The sequence below is a fragment of the Euprymna scolopes genome, chromosome 3, assembly GCF_053919585.1.
Source record: "Euprymna scolopes isolate OS-2025 chromosome 3, ASM5391958v1, whole genome shotgun sequence".
NCBI lineage: Eukaryota > Metazoa > Mollusca > Cephalopoda > Sepiida > Sepiolidae > Euprymna > Euprymna scolopes.
In genome coordinates this window covers 94,363,302-94,383,816 of record NC_136484.1, presented here as the reverse complement: position 1 = coordinate 94,383,816, position 20,515 = coordinate 94,363,302, and positions in this window count along the sequence as shown.

Sequence of the window (20,515 nt, the reverse complement as noted above, 5' to 3'; positions counted from 1 at the left end):
GAGATTAAGGCATTATCCCTAATTATACCGTCGCTTTAAAACTGGAAAATGATCATCATTCATAGCCAAGGTTTCCTGGGAATTATCAGCTGGTGAGAAGGAGAAATTATTTCTGGTTCAAAATGTACACATTTTTTTTTTTGAGCAACCAGTAAAAGTGATACACCATTGCCTAATTAAAGCAGGGTACATGGTTGGTTCAATTTCAAAAGTAGAAGACAAAAGTTGATTTAGGAGAAAACAGGTAGAACTTTATAATAACCACAGATGCTCCTAAAGATTATCGGCTCTTTTTGACTTCCGGTTTCTGTATTAAGCAAAATATGACCCCTTTTCATCAATGATTACCTTCTTCTCAGATGACATGAAAGCCCCCACTTTCCCCATGTTAAGAATGGCTTTCTTGTTCGCTCGTCTTGTCTAATTATCGAGCAGGAATCGGAAATGAAAAAGAGCACACACTCTTCAGAGGATGGTTTCATGACATTAGAACTCACTCACTCAACCCTGCGAAAAATGAAGGAGGTAATGCTTAGGAGGATGGTTTCATGGCAATTATTTCTGGTTCAAAATGCATTTTTAAAAAAAATTATTAAAATGGTAAAAGTGACACACCAATGCTTAATTATAGTAAGGTATGTGATTCAGTTTCGAAGAAGAGAAGAGTCGATTTAAGAGAAAGTACTTTAATGGAATGTGCTCTGATGAAATCATAGTGCTTGTGCCCCTCCGCGATGTATATACTCCTGACTAATCCGACAAACAGCAAAATTCCACCCCTTCACTGTTGAGGTCTACAGATGCTGAAAAGCCTTCTATTTTAATTTTTTCTCACCTCGGACTGCTAGATTTTGGAACTCCTTCTCCATTTCTTGCTTCTCTGACTGTACTAACGTGCTGAAGTTTAAATGTAATGTGAACAGACATCTCGCTGCTCCTCACTACAATACCCCATTAGACACAATCCCAAATTGTAGGGGTTTATGTTTGAACTGGCAATAAAAAAAAAAGAGGTAGAATTTTAGGAGCATCAACGGTTATAATCAAGATAATCTCCTCTTTTTAACTTCCGGGTTCTGCACCAAGCAAGATATGGTCCCTTCTGCATAATAGTTATCTTCCTCTTAGATGAATGAAAGCCCCTTCTTTTTGAATACCTTTCTTGTCCACTCGCCCATGCTTAATTGTCTAGCCAAATGACAGCAGAAACCGGAAGTCCAGAAGAGCAGATAATCTTGACTATAATCGCATCAGCCATACGATTAGTTTAAGGTTTATTAAATGTATTCTAAAGATTGAACTGTTATTCTTACGAGCAAAAATATACTGCATCTAGTCGCATATTTTTGCTTGTATATATGAGTACTTATACTGCACTGTCTACTCTTGCATAAAGGAGGGTGTAATGCCTTGGAAGATAATCTCATGGCATAAGAACAGTTTCGACATTTCTCTTTGAAAAACAGAACGTTAATACCTAGGAAGATGCCATCATGATAATAGAACAGATACTACACTATCCCCACTCCGAATTAAGAATTGAAAGATAGCATAATTAATACAAGTGAAAATATAGTTCAACTTCAGACAGACGTACCAAATCTTCATTAGCAATAGAAGTACGAAAATATGTTATATAATGGGGGTACCAACATGACGTATATTGTATATACACTGCATAGATATACTGCGTATGTATGTGACGAAGGGTTCATCTGAATATGTGTACGCATCATTAAATGTCTATGGTGATTCTTCCATTTAAACCCCAGCTTATCATGTGGCAGTCAACGTGTGTGTTCTTAACATTTTCTTAATGTATAATTAAATCGTTTCTTTAACCTTTTTAACTTTGCCATGATCATTAGCAGTGTGTGTGTGTGTGTGTGTGTGTGTGTGTGTGTGTGTGTGTGTGTGTGACATATACGAATAAATAAACGTGGCATACTTAGTTCTGCTGGTCCTTTTGGGAGGGTTCGACCATCTTGAGGGAGTTGGTTCTCTTGACAAGAAGACGCATGCGATTAACTCAAGACGATGGGTTTGGTTTTTTATAGTTGTTTATTCGCTTCCAGGCATTACATCTAACAGAGGAGCGATCGACGATCTTTACTTGGGTGACTACTTCTTACACGTCTCCGGCCCTGTCGGTGGGGTATTAGAATACGCCGACTGTCCCCCCCCCCTGCAGAGGGTAAAAGTCCCTCAATGGGGGATCCTGGATATGACCTTAAGCTATATCCAGTGTGGGCTTTGGGGAGTGTGGAGCGTGGAGTGTGGAGCCACCCTGTAATTACCATTGCTCCCAGGTCCACTCTGACCCAGAGTGGTAGTACCTGTTAGGGTCCCAACTATGGGATAAAAAGAAACCGACGTGAAAACAACAAATATATTCTATTAAAAAAAAAATTTCTTCAAAATCTTTGGATTCGGCATTAAATAACCCGAAAAGGGTTGATATGCCATAAAACAAAAACAACCAACCAACTTACACGTTCCATATCTGAGACGCTCCTCCTCTTGTAGAGGAGACTCCCTTTCTTACCATCTTCTGTTGACGTCATCAATCCATATCCGACTATTTTCTCAGCTATCTAGAACACGTGATCACATACATGTTCTTCCAGGTCAACTATCAGACTCTTCCGGTGCCATTGATCGGTCACCGAGTTTGTGACATGTTTTAACAATAAATCAAAACACAGCTCACATCTCCCCGTTTACCACGTCAGTCAGATAGATAGATCGAGAGAGATAAAAACATAGATAACTAGATCGATAGATACGTCAATAATACACATAGATATATAGATAGATCGATAGACAGATAAATAATAATTTCTTGTGTTCTCAATTACATAACAAATAGATAATAGATGTAATAGTATAGGTTCGGCTTCGGACAGATACCAAATCTGTATTAATAAATTGTTTATAGGAGCAGATGTCATAGTCATTACTCGGCACCCAATAAAAACTATGTACTCATGCATCCAGATTAAATGTCAAGAAGAGTAGATAATCTTGACTATAATCGCATCAGCCATACGATTAGCTTAAGGTTTATTAAATGTATTCTAAAGATTGAACTGTTATTCTTACTAGCAAAAATATACTGCATCTAGTCGCATATTTTTGCTTGTATATATGAGTACTTATACTGCACTGTCTACTCTCACATAAAGGAGGGTGTAATGCCTTGGAAGATAATCTCATGGCATAAGAACAGATTCGACATTTCTATATGAAAAACAGAACGTTAATACCTAGGAAGATGCTATCATGATAATAGAACAGATAGTACACTATCCCCACTCCGAATTAAGAATTGAAAGATAGCATAATTAATACAAGTGACAATATAGTTCAACTTCAGAGAGACGTACCAAATCTTCATTAGCAATAGAAGTACGAAAATATGTTATATAATGGGGGTACCAACATGACGTATATTGTATATACACTGCATAGATATACTGCGTATAGAGAAAATAAAAAAAAGGAACAAACCGTATTATGTGTTCACCAACGTTTCGTCTTTATTTCGAGACTTCCTCTGGGTGAATAATAAAGACGAAACGTTGGTGAACACATAATACGGTTTGTTCCTTTTTTATTTTCTCTATTTTGTCGGAATACTATTTCCATTATTTTCATCATACTGCGTATGTATGTGACGAAGGGTTCATCTGAATATGTGTACATATTGTCTGGTGGTTCTTCCATTTGAACTCCAGCTTATCATGTTGCAGTCAACGTGTGTGTTCTTAACATTTTCTTAATGTATAATTAACTCGTTTCTTTAACCTTTTTAACTTTGCCATGATCATTAGCAGTGTGTGTGCGCGTGTGTGCGTGTGTGTGTGACATATACGAATAAATAAACGTGGCATACTTAGTTCTGCTGGTCCTTTTGGGAGGGTTCTTCGACCATCTTGAGGGAGTTGATTCTCTTGACAAGAAGACGCATGCGATTAACTCAAGACGATGGGTTTGGTTTTTTATAGTTGTTTATTCGCTTCCAGGCATTACATCTAACAGAGGAGCGATCGACGATCTTTACTTGGGTGACTACTTCTTACACGTCCCATGTCTGAGACGCTCCTCCTCTTGTAGAGGAGACTCCCTTTCTAACCATCTTCTGTTGACGTCATCAATCCATATCCGACTATTTTCTCAGCTATCTAGAACACGTGATCACATACATGTTCTTCCAGGTCAACTATCAGACTCTTCCGGTGCAATTGATCGGTCACCGAGTTTGATATGTTTTAACAATAAATCAAAACACAGCTCACACCTCCCCGTTTACCACGTCAGTCAGATAAATAGATCGAGAGAGATAAAAACATAGATAACTAGATATATAGATAGATCGATAGACAGATAAATAATAATTTCTTGTGTTCTCAATTACATAACAAATAGATAATAGATGTAATAGTATAGGTCCGGTTTCGGACAGATACCAAATCTGTATTAATAAATTGTTTATAGGAGCAGAGGTCATAGTCATTACTCGGCACCCAATAAAAACTATGTACTCATGCATCCAGATTAAATGTGTATGCAAAAATAAAGCAAAAACTATAAAATTCTGTGTAAGCTTCATTTAAGTAAGATAATGCAATTTTCTATTTAAAATTAAAGTAATACATGTCAGGATATTGTGACAGAAACAAGAAATCTGTCATGGCACGTTGCCAGTATCCAATATGTAGATCTATAAAACCACCATGCGGCCATGCATGGAGTATTGTTGTCATATCTGGGCTGGTGTGCCAACCACTAGTCTCTCCTTCTTGGACAAGGCACTAAAAAGATTCTTAAAGCTAATAAGTCCCAAACTGTCTGGAAGCTCCAGTTGCATCTCTGTGCTTATTTTGCAAGTACTTCCACTGAATGTGCTCCGATGAATTTACTGAACTTGTGCATCATCAAATACCTTCAAGCTCCAGCATTCTTGTACTTGTTTTGCAAGTGCTTCTATAGAATGTGCTCCGATGAATTTACTGCGTAACATTATACACACTTACACATGTGTTAGCATATAGACACCCCGGACCCAACACATTGTAGCAGAGTATGTCGCAATTACACAAGTTTAGACACATAGATCCAACATGTAGCAGAGTACATTGCAAGGAACATAGAACAAGTAATAACTCGACTCCTCTTTTTTTTGTAACAATGACATTTAATTACTTCCTTGAATAAAACATGATCGTGCTTCTTCCCTCTGACTTCTCGAATGTCCTTCAGTCTGTGCACAATCTTTTTTATAGTCTTTATTTCTTTTTTCTGCTGGTGACGTCATTTCCCATACGGCTTGGCATTTGCAAACATCTGCCATACTCTGTTACAAAGCTGAATCTTTGGCATGTGAGGCGAATACTCTGCCCCTTGAGCAACCTCATCACACACAAGAAAGCCTATTAACTAACATAGATCAAGCAAATTCGACTAAGTGTAAAAAATCCTACTTGTGAGACCTCGGCTTGGGTTCTAAGTGATTAAATGATCTGACCACAGCTCTTGTTTGAGACGAAGTAGATTCATTCCATAGTCGGATTTGTGTTAGTTTATAGAATTTCTTGTGTGTGGCGTGGTTTCTCAAGTGGCTAAGTACTCGCATCGCATGCAAGAGATTCGGGTTTCGAATCCCGAGTATGAATGTGTTCAATTGATGAGGCCGAAATAAAAGTGAAACTGATGCCTTAGACTTCCGGTTTGTTGGCTTTCATGGCTTGTATGAGCTGCGACGTTGCTTGACTGTGCAAATAATTATCATCTATCATATAGAATTTTCAGAATATAAGTCCAGTTAAAATGTGTGATAATATGAAACATTTTTAAATAATCACATAAAAGTAACAATTAACAAGGTTTCGATGTTTTGTTTTACGGTATATCAATGTTTTTTTTTTCGTTATTTAATGCAGAATCTGATGATTTTATAAAAAAAAGTTTTAATGCATCTAAATTGTTTCTATCTTGAAATATTTATTTATGATGTCTAGTTTGCTTGTTTTGTGGAGAAAATCTGTTTTGTTTTTTGTTTTTTGTTTTTTTCTGGCTTTGCACAACATGATTGATTTTTGCAAAGTGAGAGGAAAAATGAACCAATAACATCAATATGTAAATCTGCATTAAGGTCAAGAAGTCGATATCTTCAGATAACCTGATCTGGTAACACCAGAAAAATCAACAAGGATAATTATTTTTGATTGATTAATAGGATACAAGTTTTCTACCTTACAACTAATACTTTATTTCTTTTAAATAAAATAAAAAAAAAACAAACTAAATAGAGACTTCACTGTATCCCGGACAACGCCGTATAGACACAACTAGTTTATTAATACAAGAATTCAGTAATGGTTTTTATTTTTTTTTAAATTTTGCTGGTTATTACGACTGAAGAATTTTTTTGTTTTAAAAAAATACCCAACATTCTAAGTTCTGATTGAACTAAGAAAAAAAAATTGATGCCGTTAACTTCTGCCAAGAAGTTTATCTTTACCAATATAAGTGCCAGCATTTGTATGCTGCTTATGGACAGAGTCCAAGAGTTTCATGCTGGCCCTCTGTAGATAGATGCAATCAATACATTCACTGTGAATCATTTTCTGACAACTTACTCGACTGATTTCCGTGTACACTCGGAAATTTCGTGTTAAGCAAAGCGATGATTTCTGCCGATTTCTCCATGGAGTAATTTTAGATTAGAATCCTCAGGTCTAGCTACTTTACCAAAGGGTGACTTTATTGAGAACTCCAAAATAATAAGATTTCTAAATGTCTAACTTTAGAAAAAAAACAACAACTCAATTCTGTAAATTTATTGATAAGATTTTGCAAAAGAAAAATTAGTCACAAATTAGATTTTTTTTAATAGAAAAAAAAAAGATATATAGTGGCCAGGTCAACTCGAAAGATCCCTCTTCATTAATTGTTACAGAGGTGTAGGGAAGTGTACCATTCCATTCCTAGGATTACTCCAGTTGCCCTTGATCCTTACCTTATAATGCTGGGTGTTTAACAAAGGGGGTTTCAAGTACAATTGTACAAAAAAAATATATTTGGTATGACTTGACCGAGGATTGAACCTCGGTCTCCTGAACCATTAGCAAACACTCTTACCATTATGTCAAATGGGTCGGTAATAGAACAACTAAAAGAATACCTGTCCTGAGATGGGTAAAATGATTTCTCTAAACAGAGCAGTTTTATATATTATGAGGAATAAAATCAAGATATAATGCTACCAAGCCTCATGTATAGAATACTTATTCACATTTTGATCAAAATACAGTATATGATTTTAATTGGAGAAATGTTTTAAACTTACATCGTTTAGAATAAATTGAAATTCAGGCAATCTTACTTCGTTGGTGCTTCATGACTATTGATCAAATTTAATGTAAATCTGAAATATTTGAATTTTCAAATGAAAAGTTGTGCAACTAAAGACCTGAAATATTTTAAAAGAAACTGAAATTTAGAGAATATTTATTAATTGATGTCTAATTACTATTGTTCAAACTTCACAAAAAACGAACATATCTGAATTTCCCCAAAAGACTTCCATCTATTTGTTTCCTTTGTATAAATAAACAAACTTTAGCTCCGATTACTCATCCTCAGGTCTAGCAACTGTGTTTTAAAATTCATGGCGATCGGTCGATTATTTCAAGAGTGAATTTTGTACATACAACCTATATAAACACATACATCCCTAGCTTTATATATAGAGAGATATACTTTTGGAACGATCGTCACCATGTTATGTTTAACATGCTGGCCTGCATTTGGACAGCTTTTAGAAATTGACTTCCCAACTAATCTATCTCTGGCCAGGTTTTTATTCCTCTTTCTCTCAAATCACTTCTCTTGGCATTAACTCGACAACTGATCCTCAGCTGTTCTGCATCTACTAACATAATGATTCTTATTTCTTTCAAGCGACCAACTAACAGACACTTCTGTTCTGCACACACCTTTTTATAGAGTCCAGATTTAATCTTCCTCTGACAAAAATTGACTAATCAAGTTCAAATAGCTTTAATGCAAATAATTTTATGGATAAACTAAGTAAAACGGTAAAAAAATGTTCTCATGTTAGCAATCTTCCGAGCCAGAATAAGTTTCTTTATGTTTCTGAATTTTAGAGATGGGGATTGTTTATTCATATTATTTGAATTCTTCGGACTACTGTTCTTATTTTGAGTGGCATTTTCACAACGTTTCAGTTGATCTAACCTTTGACCTTCAGATGAATCTTGTCGAACTTAGGAATTTGGATAGAATTTCCAATGAAACACTTCATGGGGATAGTATGTTCTCGTCCTGTCAGCAATGACTAGAAAGATACAACCGAAGAAGGTTGGAGGTTTCATCGACTGAAACGTTGTGAAAATGACACTCAAGATAAGAACAATAGCTTAAGAATCCAAATAATGCGAATAATTTACTTTCTTTTGTTTTTTTAAAGAAACTGAAGTAAAATACTTCTTATATTGAAAAGAACATGGTGCAACAATAATGAATAAAAATTGACCAATTAAAATCAAGCATTAATTCTTCACAATGAATGCTATTGATAGCTAACAGAGAATCAAACTGACCCCTCTTTATAAAATATAGTTAACAATTACTATAATATTGTCCCATTGACTACTGTATACTCTTTAACCCTTATCCTCGAGTGGCCTCTGGGCCTTGATAAGCGGTGACTCCTATGTAAGAAAAAAAAGTTAACATTCTATGCTACCCTCAAATTTCAAATCAATGTTGATTGAATTCTTTTAGATATCAACTTATGCATGGAGGATGCAGGTATTCGGTTGTTACTGTATTTTCCCCGAGTAGACTGAATGGTTGCTACTAAAATGTCAAGAGACGTTTCCGTTTTTCAATTCTTCATCTAAAGCAGACTTGAGTTTCACCCAAAAACGTATTCTACTCGATTGGAATTATAAGAGTTTGTGAGCTAGATTAAAATGCAGAGTTTTCCTGCTAGAAAACCAATTTCAAACAGAATGGGCATTATATTGCTGACATATCCGGTTTCTCCAGTGTGATTGCACATGTTTTAATGGCAACGGTTTACGTCCTAAAAGCTTCAAGTAAATCACTGAATTTGCTCGACCTCCAATAAGATGTAGGTCACTCGCTTGCTTGCTGGCGTTCTGGTCCACTACCCTAATCGCAAGCTTTGTATTAAAAAGCCATGCCATAGCGTTGTCAAATATTTCAGAGTCCTTTTTGATAAATATTCTAGCTTTCACCATCGAGATATTGCATGTGGTTGATTACTTTTACTACATCTAAAAATCAAGTTTCTCTTGTTTCACCACCAACGCTCAGATCGGTAAAACTTGCAGAGAACGCTCTATTTTACGGTTGTTTTAAAATAGGATGGAATTTAAATTTCGTTCCGTTTTGATCTTTTTTTTTTTTTAAATTCCACATGCACCTCCAAAATATCGAAAGTATTTAATAAAATAATAAAAATTAAGTTAAAAAATTGGATAGGACGACCATCGATATGTACATAAATTACAAATATAAGAATTTTTATGCAATATTATGTTAACTTTTATAGGTTTTTGGGTATGCTGACAAGGTTGGGGTAGTCTATTCTGAAAGTCGTTCTTAACATGGAGGGGTTTGGGTGGTTTATTCATTGTACGCATACCCAAAAACCTATATAAGTCGACATTTTTAATGTGAACGGTGAGTTGGAAAAAAATACCAAAAAGGTATACCAAATTGACTTTGTTTGTTTAAAAATTAAATAATTTCGCTTTTTATTAATAAAATTTTATATTTATAAAAAAAAACTTTTGTTTTTATTTATATATAAAAAGTAAGATTCATAAATGTTATTCTTTCGATTACTTTCGAGATTTTGGGAACATGTGCAATTTAAAAAAAAAAAAAATTAATTTCCGTTCCATTTTTAAAACGACCTAAAATAGAGCATTCTCCACAAGTTTTACTCTCAGATCTTCATTTTGTTCCAATTTGAAATGAAATGCTCTCTCTCTTTGGGCATGTCGTCTGCCTTTCCTCCAGATTTGAAACGAAGACTTGCATCAAATCTGTTGCCAATGTTGCTGGAAAAATGGTTCGATCAATCTATCATTCCAGAGAGTATTGAAGCAATACTCTATCAGTATAAGAGTCAAGAATGTCCTAAGATGGCGTACTATTGCCACATCTGGAGTATTTTTTTCTTGCTTTGACAGAGTAAAAAAATCGACTTTGAAATCTAATGGGGATGTCTTTTCTACACAACTTCTTTCTCACAGAAAAGAGATTGCCAGTGTTTATTTACTCTATTATTATTTTCATGGTAAGTGCTCGACTGAGCTCCAATACCTTGTTCTCCCCTGTACAACATTCACAACAAATACTCATCTAGCTACAACTACAGTAAATAATTTTGCTTTCTTTCCTCTGTAACTAAAATATAACAAAACGTCCATAACCAAAGTTTCTCTCCAAGAACTACAAATCTGTGGAGCACAATATCACGGGGGTTATTTCCAGTTGACTACAACACGGTCGTTTTCAAGTTCAATGTTAACAAGCTCTTGTTGAGCCATCCTATTTAGCAATCAAATTTTATCCAGTTTCAAAATCGTTATCAATCGTCACGATTGTTGTCTCACCATTCCTTTAATGAACTCCTTAACCCTCATCCTTGAGTGATTTTGAGCCTTGATAAGCAGTGATCCATCTATTATAGCAAGGGCAAAATGAGCACGAACGTTTGTGTATATCCACAAAAGGCTTTTTACATTGGGCTTCCCGCGTCGGTTAGATTCCGCGAGAAGTTTTCACATACTACCCAGATCGTAATATCTCGCATTCGCAAATGGACATTGTGTCTATCTTTTTTTTTTTTATCAAGTTAAACAAAATTTCCACTGTGCCGTCATCTCCAGTGTTTCTTTATCTTTTTCGTATAAATAAAGTGAAACTATTGGAATGCAACTGCCTGGCCTTCGGGTCAGGTAGTATCTGTTCTGTAATTGGTCCTTGGTCAATGTAGGAGAAACCCTTTATACTGAGACAATTACTATTTATTTGGATACTGTCAAAGATTCCCCTTTTTGGGAGAGCTGATTTTTTCCCCACATTAAACTAATCTGTTTTCATGGGGAGTTTAAAAGCAACACTATTTCTGCGAGTCATCTTTTGTTTCTGACTATGTTAAATTTGAACGCTTAAGACTTCCGGTGGCGCCATGGAGTAGTGGTAAGACGTCAGGTTTTCTTTCACTTCCTTCTCCGCCTTCGCGTCATGGGTTTGAGCCTGCCTTCCTACTACCACTTTTTTTTTTCTTTGCTCAACACACCTCCAAACACTTGGGCAACGCCGGGCACGTAGGCTAGTTAGTACATAAAACAGCACATTACTTATTTCTTTTCTTTTGCAGTTGGTAGCAAGCAATTTTATTGTGCAGGAGACTTCAATGTTTTGGTCACATTGAAAGAATCGATAAGAGTTCCTGGGTGAGTAAATGTGTAAAAGAGCATGCATGCGCATATGCAAGTGCATACAAAATGCGCAATGGCATCATCATAATGAGAAAGAAAAAGGTTATAAAAATAATGTGTGCAACGGGGAGGGGAGCATGTTTGGGTGCACGTTCAGGAGCATATTCAAAATGACGTTCAAGAGGTCAGAGAAGAAGCATGATCATGTTAGAAAAGTGGGTGACGTCACAGCCGTAATGAGAAGTCAGTGTGGCAGGAAATACTCTTCTGTAGCGTGGCCCACTTGTTTACACACGATAACCACACGTCGCAAGGAACATAGGACAAGTAATAACTAGACTCCTTTTGTTTTTGTAACAATGGCATTTATTTCCTCATTCTCCCGCCATGTGTGACTTCTTGCAACGGCTGTGACGTCACCCACGTCTCTAACGTGATCATGCTCCTTATCTCTGACCTCTCGATCTGTTGCACATGTTCTTATGGTGATATTATTTCGCATTTCGTATGCATTTGCAGACGCACGTCCACGTTCTGTTGCATTTGTAGAACACTGGAGTAAACATGGTCAAATGGCAGAGGAAGAACAAAAGAAAAAAAAAAAAGATGCGAGGAAATGTTAAGGATGAGTTTGAGAGGAAGGAGGCTAAATAAAGTCTTGGCTAGTAATAAGTTAGTTTGGAAGATAATTTCTAAAAGCTATCCAATATATGCCAGTATGCAAAACGTTAAACCGAATATGATGATGATGCCAACAACAAACGTAATGAAATCTTCAGGAGATTTCATTATTGTAACTTGTTTAGTAAAAAGTTCCAAATCATAGGAAGGAAAGAGTGTTAGAAAAAGATGTGTGATAGTGAGAGGTCAGTGGGTGTTTTAACGCGAAACTGTTAGTTGAAAACTTCTGTAGTCATTTGCTAGTGATGCAGATAGAGAATGGATAGCAGAGTATATGGAGAGTGTGGATAGAGAGGAAGGAAGGGCAGAAAAATATAATGATATGATAAAAAAGAGCTAAGGTGGGAGCGAGGTTTGTGGATAGCAGGGTGGCAGTCGGAAAAACTAACAATTTTATGTTGGAGCAGCCGTAGTCTCTGCACTATCCAGACACCCTTCGCCCAGTGCAAGGCTTTCTCCTAACTTCCTGTCTCACAATTTTGGACTTCTTACGCCTATGTCGGAAATTTATCCTCTTTCAGATAAATTCGACGCGAAACTACTAGCCCGCAGAAAAAATAAAAGTGTGTGTGTGTGTGGGGGGGATGAACTAGAAAGGTCTTGTTTGAAAACGAAGAATAGATTTTATTTACAAAACGTTGCAAATTTTTCCCTTTCCAGGCATTAAAATACAAAAACAAAGAACGCCAGGTAACAAAAGAAAAAAACCCAAAAAATACAAAAAAACAGAAACAAACAAACAATAAAAAACAAACAAAAAAACACTGGTCTTTATATTGAAAATGTCCTATCAACGAACGAATACAGTATTAAAAAATTCAAATAGGAGTACTTCCTAATCACTCAATAAATTCAATAAATTTTAAGGAAAGTACTTAGAAAGTTGATGGGAGACAGCACATGTACATTTTTTTTGTCAACTTAGTCTTTGAAATTACTCTCCTTTAAAATATGCGCATACCGATGCCGCGCAAATAAAGTTTGTAGAAGTTCGCCTCGTTGCGACCGAGTATTCTTTTGTCTGGTTATACTTCTTTGAAGGAAAGGCTCGGGGAAATCCACACCTACGACAGACAATGAATCCACGCCCAATCTCCTCGCCGCAGAAATCCAAAAGAGGCCGATTTTCGCACTGGAACCAGTGACGTCATGACCAGGGAGCTAGCATTGCCCTTTTATTCAAATTAAAGGGAGTTTCATATAAACCGAAAATATACGAAACTAAGTTCAGTAAAGGGCACAAAATACAGAAAATCAAATATAAGAACCAAAATAAAAATATAATAAATGTATACAGGGGGATGTACAATTGTTGGTAAAAAAAAGAAACACCTACCATCGTATCGAATATATAAATAGCGACTGTTAATTTATTGTTGCCAATTGATCTTTTAGATATTAGTGCCGATACACACTGGATAGGGGCCGCGGGCAACAGCATAAGATTTGTAGATGTTGGGAGTTTGCTTTATCGTTATTTTCATGGAAAGTGTTCAACTGAGCGTCAATCTATCGCCCCCCCCCTCGCCAAACTTTCACAAGAAACACTAGACTAGCTGAAAACATTATCAATAATTTTCCCCACTCTTTATCTGTACCTAAACCTAAACATAGATTCCATGATCAAAGCTTCTTTCTTAGAACTGCACGCCTGTGGAATTGTCTTCCGTTTTCCTGCTTTCCAGCTGTCTATAATATGGTTGTCTTCAAGTCCAACGTGAACAAATTTCTGATGAGCCGTTCCACTTAAGTTAACAAATTTACCGAACTTCCATTACTATCGATTACTATATTGTCCTTTTGACTACTCTACACTCTTTAACCCTTATCTTTGAGTGGCCTATCGGCCTTGATAAGTGGTGACGTTTATGTAAAAAAAAAAAAAAAAAGAACGGAATGGGTGAGGAATATGACATATCTCGTAAAATTAATTGGAGAAAGAGAAGACGAAAAAAAAATCTGTAAAATTTTTATTTGATTTTAAGTGTGGAAAAAGAGAAAATAAGAAAAAGGTATGTAGTTGGTGAGGGGGGGTATGCAGTTTACATTAACTGATGTAGTTAATTTTAATGTTTTTTTTTTTTTGTAAAATTGCCGGAATTTAAAAAAAAAAATCCGATGCGTTATTTGATCGTAACGTTTGGAATTGGTGACAACTGCTGCTTGAACGAATCGTCTGCAGCTCATGTCATGGATACGTTTTTTTTTTTTTTCTTTTTTTTTTTTTTTTTTTTTTTAAATCTCCAAGAAACCAAAATCCTTGATATGAAGTCACAAAGACTGACTCTGCAACTTGTCGGTAATAGTCATAACTATTTATAAAGCTATGTATATTTACATATTTGTATGCGCGGGATTCACTCCTAAACTAACTAGTTAGAATTTATATTCATTTCGTGCATCGCTATTAAGTATTAACGAATCCAATATTCCCTGTGACTTCCTCCTGTAGGAAAGATTTCAGTTAGAAAAAGCCTCTAATTAGACATTACCGAACAACCAGTATAACTTGCAGAACAAGCATTCATCTATCTCTAACCACCTCAACAATTTCCCCGCTCTCTATCTGGAGAAATCTAAAGGCAAATTCTATGAACACAGTTTCTTTCCTTTAACTGCCCGCCAATGAAACTGTGCCGCAGGTCTGCTTTCCAGCTGACTACAACATGGTCGCTTTCAAGTTCAATGTAAACAAGTTCTTGTTGAGCTTTCTTCTTAATCAAATTCTGGCCAATTTCCACTAGTACTAATCACTCATTAACCCTTATCCTCTAGTAGCCTTCAGGCCTTGATAAGTGGTGACTCTTTTGTACAAAAAAAATAAATGAATAAATAATCGAGGTGAGATATCAACCTCCGCCCAAACGCTTGTTTTGGCCAACAGGCTATTTTGACGCTCGCTATGCTCCATTGGCAGTCGATAAGGGAATATGACAGAGCAGACGGTGTGACATGAAGAATGGGTGATAAACGTTTACTTTGACAGTCGACAGATGATCATTCAAGAAATGCAGGTAAAAACATCCGCGTTGGCGCACTTCTTGCTCGAAGACAAACGTAAGGAAGAATAAAAAAAACAAAAAAACAGAAGGTGAAAGTGAAAGAAGGAGAAACCAAAAAGAAAAATGCCGTATCTTTTTATTGTTCGTTTTTATATTAGTTGAGATTGTGTCGTTATTTGAATGAGCATTCACAGATGTATTATCCCTCCCCTTCCAATTTCGGGAGTGGGAGAATGGGAGGATCAACTCCTAAACAACATTTTCTGTGCTTATTTAAAATTAAACCTATTTTATAAACAGAAATACAGAAAATGTTTTCTCTGACAACTGGAAACCTCTAAAAAGGCGTTGACCTCGATATCTAATCTACAGTGAAGGTGTGGAAATTTGCTGCTAATCTGCTTGATTGAAGGGATACAAGCGTAGTAATTTAGAGGGACATCTCGTAAAAGTACATATTAAACAAGCAGAACGATATATAATCAGTTAATAAAAAACCTATGCCGTATCGACACGCGCTTTTTCTCCTTTCGTGTCGACACATGCTTTTTTCTTTTCCACTTTTCTTTCCCTTCTTTTCCTACGATCCCGCTGTGACGTCACGGCTTGGTAATTTTTATGTGTCAATGGCTTTGTTATACAAAGTGTATCTGCGAGCAATGGTAACTAAGGCCCAACACATTACCCACAACCCCCGAATGGGGTCTCATCACTGGATGTCTTAGAGTCATACTTTAGCCAGATCAAAATTGAAATAAATATTCTAGACATAAGGTTTAATGGCGTTCTTGAATTTGAATTTTTTTTTTTAAGAAGTACGAACATGGTATAAATCTGTTCTGAGAAATAATTTCCCCGTGTTGGGATTGGTATATTTTGCAGGGTGGAACGATAAAGTAGTCGCTCTAAAGAAAACACTACAGCTTTATTTGAAATCTTTTATCGAACCCCCACCCCCCAAAAAACAACTCAATTCAGGTAACTTGATTATGCATTCAATGTAGCAGCCTTCAACCTCATTAACTGTCTAGATATGGATCCGGAACTGGGAGCATACCTTTTCCACAAGCACCGGCGTGAGGTGTTAATACTCGGCGGGTGGTGGCGGTCAAGCTGACTTTGGTGTTGTGTGAAGGTGATGTTCTTAACATATGACCGAAAGAAGTAGCTCAGCGTGTTCAGGATGGGTGAGGAGGGAAGTGAGAGAAGAGTACAAAGTCATAGTACTCCTTCTGAAGCCAAGCCTGGGTCTCTTTGGATTTGTGGGCCTGCTGCCACACCTAGCGTCTGCCAGCGGCAACTTGATTGCACCAGGAGATCATCATACTCTTCAGTACATCCAGGTACACTTTGATGTTGACTTTCAAGCCGACTTCGAAGATGTGAGGTGGCATGATTTGGCCCTCACTTGAAACCACACCAAAGATCACAACCGCGGCTGGAAACTTTGTTTTCATCAGCCGAGGTACGTCCCTGTTATTCGTGGCAATCTACCGATGCATTTTGAGGGTGCTGGCAATGGTCCTGTTGTCATAACTTGGATCGCTAGAGAGCATGAGTTGTACAGTGGCGCATCTTCGATTTCGCTCGTTGAACATTGTGTCACTTTCAGACATGATAGAAGGCTTGGAACTTGTACACAATTAGCCAACTAGTAGATGGTCTGCAAAAGAAAAAAAAAAAAAAAGAAAAAAAGAAAACCGATTTTCATCAAACGGAAATGGAATGTCTTCTTTTCAAGGGCGACAATTTTATCGTTTCATCCTCTAGTTCCATTTAAAATTAGTTTTTTGTTTGGTTGTTTTGTGGCATAGTTTATATATATATTAAAAAAAAAAAAAATACGTGTGACCAGACGTTTGTAAGTAAAATTACCACGCAATATTATGCAAAATAAACAAATATTTATTTGCTTGTGGTATGTTGATTAATCGGACTATTATTCTCATCTTGGGTGTTATTAGCACAACGTTTCGGTCGCTGCAACCTGCGACCTTCTTCGGGTGTTAAAAAAACATGCTTCTTTTTCTCCGCGATATAAACGCTGTTTAAATGGTTTGCTTTTTTATGTCCAAAAACAAAACAAAAAAAAAATGTTATTTTTGTGTTCGACTTTGCAGAATAATTATTGAGTTTTTCGAAGGGAAAGAAAAAAAACATTAATGTTAGACGCATTTTAGGCCAGAAAGCCAGTATCTTCAGACAGTCTGATATGGTAGCACCATAAAGTTTAACAGAAATCTCATCATATGTGGCTTAACACACACACACATCGATTTATTTACAAAACAGAAAAAAAGGCATGAGGTGTCATACGACAATATCACCTGCAATGCATTCACGATTATTTTATTAATGGCGCCATTCATGAACTGCAACTTGACACTATTTTGAACGAATTTGTTTATAGCGAAAACGAGATCGCGTTTATCCTTAGACACCCCAAATTGGAGCGCCACAGACAACAGAAATGGTCTTCGAAAAGTTGGCTTCCGTATCGATTTAAACAAATTGAAAATTCGGTGGCAGACGTCCGTATAACATTAACAACAACGACCGTCTATGCGGCGGCGGTGGTGAGAGAGGGCAGTCGAAGTGACAGGGGTGGAAAGAGGCTGGTTGAAAGGGAAGACAGGAAACCTTAAGTCATTTTAAATGAACATGAAATATTACACTCGACAGATAGCGACAAGTACGCATGCATCAAATAGACACAATCGTGTTACGCGAAAATTATGTACAATGGTTAAAGATGGCCGACATACAGAAGTTATAATTGTAGTAGTAGTATTTATTGTTAATAAAACTTGGAATTGCTAGTGTTTTGCCACTGAAAATCAATAAACGAGTCAATAAATTAAAAAAAAAAAACAACAACAAAGCAAAACAAAAACAAACAACAGAAAACGATAACGTGCTATCATTTCGTCACGAAATTATGAATGATCTGATGACGTGACTACTTACAACTCTAATTAAAATGGCGTTCCTCGGTGAAGAACTTGAGCTCAGAAAAATAACAAAAAATATATTTCATTGAAAATATTAAAATCTTCATTTCTGAAATCCAGTAGCTTAAAAAATAAATAAATAAAATAAAATAACTGCTTATATGAAATTAATTATGTGCTCACACATTCTGTCAAATTGAATGTTATCTTAGACGCGAATTTCAGCCATATTGCCAAAATGTATGAAAACATTTCAACTAGAATAGAAATCCTGATTCTTATTTATTTGCTCTTGACAGAAACTAGATAAGTATGACTCTTTTCTAGAACAGTGGCTCACGCAATAAATATGGTTTTTCTTTAGGTAACTTTGAACGATAATTATTTTCTAAACGTCTCGGTGAAAGCTTGATAACTTTCAGATGTTAATCACAACCAAAATTGACATTGTATTATATATAATTATTCCAGGTTAATATTTTGAGTTGAACCAACAAATGATTTTTTTTTAACGAAGTTCATACAACAGTGCTCATTTCCGAAGTAGGGCAAAGTATACTTTGTTATTTGTTGTACATAAGCAATTAGTTGTCGCTACACATTCATGAGTATGTTTCGGTCAACCATTTATAAGTAATTAGTGATCTCTTCAGGCGATGAATGTGTATATAAATAAAATGTTTATGTAAGAGAAATAAAAAGTGTCTCTCTCTCTCTACACACACACACACACACACACACACACACACATGGAATAATCACGTTGACACACCAGTTCTCATCAAACCACCGAAGTTACGTAACGCTGAATCTGGCTAATACCAGATAGCTGGCCAGTCGGAAATTCTAGACACTGTATATGCTCTTCCCTTATCTCGGCATTGTTTCCAGTCGTCCTGAACCTCCACTTGCCACTGGTATTAACCCTAATCCGACTCAGGAGAGATGTGGTTGGAGATTGCGCAAATCTTGCCACAAAAATTCCAGGCCAGCATTTCACGTGTATGATGTAACTTTTTATGACTTGTTTTTTTTTATTATTTCGGTACTTATGCAGAGAAGGTGCCATGCTGAAATAATTACGTTATTTAGAAACCTATTCTTAACATGAGGATCGGAGAGTGTTTTGTAACTATTCTGTACTTTCATCTAACAATTTTAATAATAAAAAGATACCGTAAAACTTGAATTTAAATTAAAAAATATTTTTTTAATTTAAATTCAAGTTTTTTAATAGCAAAGTACCTTGTCTGCATTAGCACCTTTATTTCTTTTAAAACATGGTTTTAGTAAATGCAACTCGAGTTTTCATATTCCGGTGCAATTCCCTAAACATGTGCACAAATATCGGGAGACAACCAAGTTTAGCAAGTACCTCCCACAAAGCATTCTTATTGATTGTGCCGAACGCTTTTGTCAGGTCAAAAAAAAAAAAACCCTGATACAAGGGTACATGTTGCTCAGTACATTTCTCTTGTACCTGGCGAGCGGAAAATATATCCACACAGACTCTTCCTGATCTAAAGTCGCACTGACTTTCCAATAAAATCGTTGTGCATATTTCCTCCTTCAATCAGTTAAATAAAACTTGTTCAAAAATTTCACCAGATCTAAGAGCAGTAATTTCACGAAGATAGTCACATACTGATTTTTCTTTTTTACTCTTGTAGAGAAGCATCAGAATTCCATCAGTTTAATCTTGTGGAATGGTTCTGCACAATAAAATCAAAAGTCACTTGACGCACACTCTCACTGCCGGTGTTCATGAGCTCCACCGGTATACGTACTGGTGCTTTTCCTGTTTGGACCACAGTTTTATCCACATCTTCTATTGTTGGAGCATTATCCATTGAGTGCTTGATCTCTAATAAGGTAAACCTTCAATCACAGCTTCAACAGTAGATAGCTTATAACAGATGTCACGGAAAGATTTCTGCCAGCGTTCCAAAATTTTAGAAGGTTCTTGATGAGTGACGTATTATCTTTTGATTTCAAAGGAATTATCGAGGAAGAAGAGGAGCTAAACATCCAATGATGAAGTCTAAATATTTTTTGAGCCGTATCTGTCAGAGGGAGACTGTATTTCCGATGATAAGTTAGATCCTTATCTGTTTTTCATCTGCCTCAGTTCTCTTTGCAGGGTGGTCTTGCGTTACTTGTAGTCCTTGATAACAGATGTATTATCTTGCACGCCTTGCTGAAGGATCTTCTCATTAAGACTGTTTCTTGATCATTTGCATAAACCAATCCTCACTCTTCCTTTTTTTGAAACCTAACAAATCTGAACCAGCCGAATATACATGTTCTGCTGTAGTTTTCCCACGATTCATAAGCAAAACTAGACTGTCCTATCTCTCCTTCACACGAACCA